The sequence below is a fragment of the Mastomys coucha genome, unplaced genomic scaffold (assembly GCF_008632895.1).
Source record: "Mastomys coucha isolate ucsf_1 unplaced genomic scaffold, UCSF_Mcou_1 pScaffold7, whole genome shotgun sequence".
Lineage (NCBI taxonomy): Eukaryota > Metazoa > Chordata > Mammalia > Rodentia > Muridae > Mastomys > Mastomys coucha.
Genome location: NW_022196913.1, coordinates 60,924,280 through 60,925,108, shown reverse-complemented (window position 1 = coordinate 60,925,108; position 829 = coordinate 60,924,280).

Genomic DNA, 829 nt, shown 5'->3' with positions numbered 1-829 from the left:
GTTACAAGAAGTAAGTAATACTTGTGTATCCCTCAGAGCAATCTCTGACACGTGAGTGCCACCTAAGCATTTACAGTAAAGGAAAACAATGCAGCCAAATGAACTCCTGGCCCCGCCTGGACATCTGTGCATCACGCACCACATGACAAGGCGCTGCGCGACATTCGTGCCCTGTGTCTGCCCACTTAATCCTCATCACGGGTTTATTATCTGTTGTTTTTGTTTTTTTTTGTTTTTTTAAGATTCTTTGTTTTTGTTTGTTTGTTTGGGGGTTTTTTGTTTTGTTTTGTTTTTTGGTTTTTTGGTTTTTTCGAGACAGGGTTTCTCTGTGTAGCCCTGGCTGTCCTGGAACTCACTCTGTAGACCAGGCTGGCCTCGAACTCAGAAATCCGCCTGCCTCTGTCTCCCAAGTGCTGGAATTAAAGGCGTGTGCCACCACCGCCCGGCTATTATCTGTTATTGTTATTAACCCTTTTTGGACCACCCAGCCACAAAGGCCACAGGGTTGCCAAATAGGATTCTAAACTGGGAAGCCTGGCTCCATAGTTCAGCAGAAGGCAATCAGGGAAAACCGCTCCCGTGTTCTCATGGTCCACTTGTTCATTCCTTCACTGGGCACCTGGCAGAACACCGTCCCTGAACAACGCTGTGGAGGAAATGTTTGAGAGAAAACGCCAAGTAGAAAAGAGTCTTGTCACCTGTCCCTCCATCACATGAGTCGTCCTAGGGATGTGCTTTGGTGCCCTTCGCAGTGTAGCCGCTAGGACTCGGTGCCCTTCGCAGGGTAGCCGAAAGGACTCGGTGCCCTTCGCAGGGTAGCCGAAAGGAC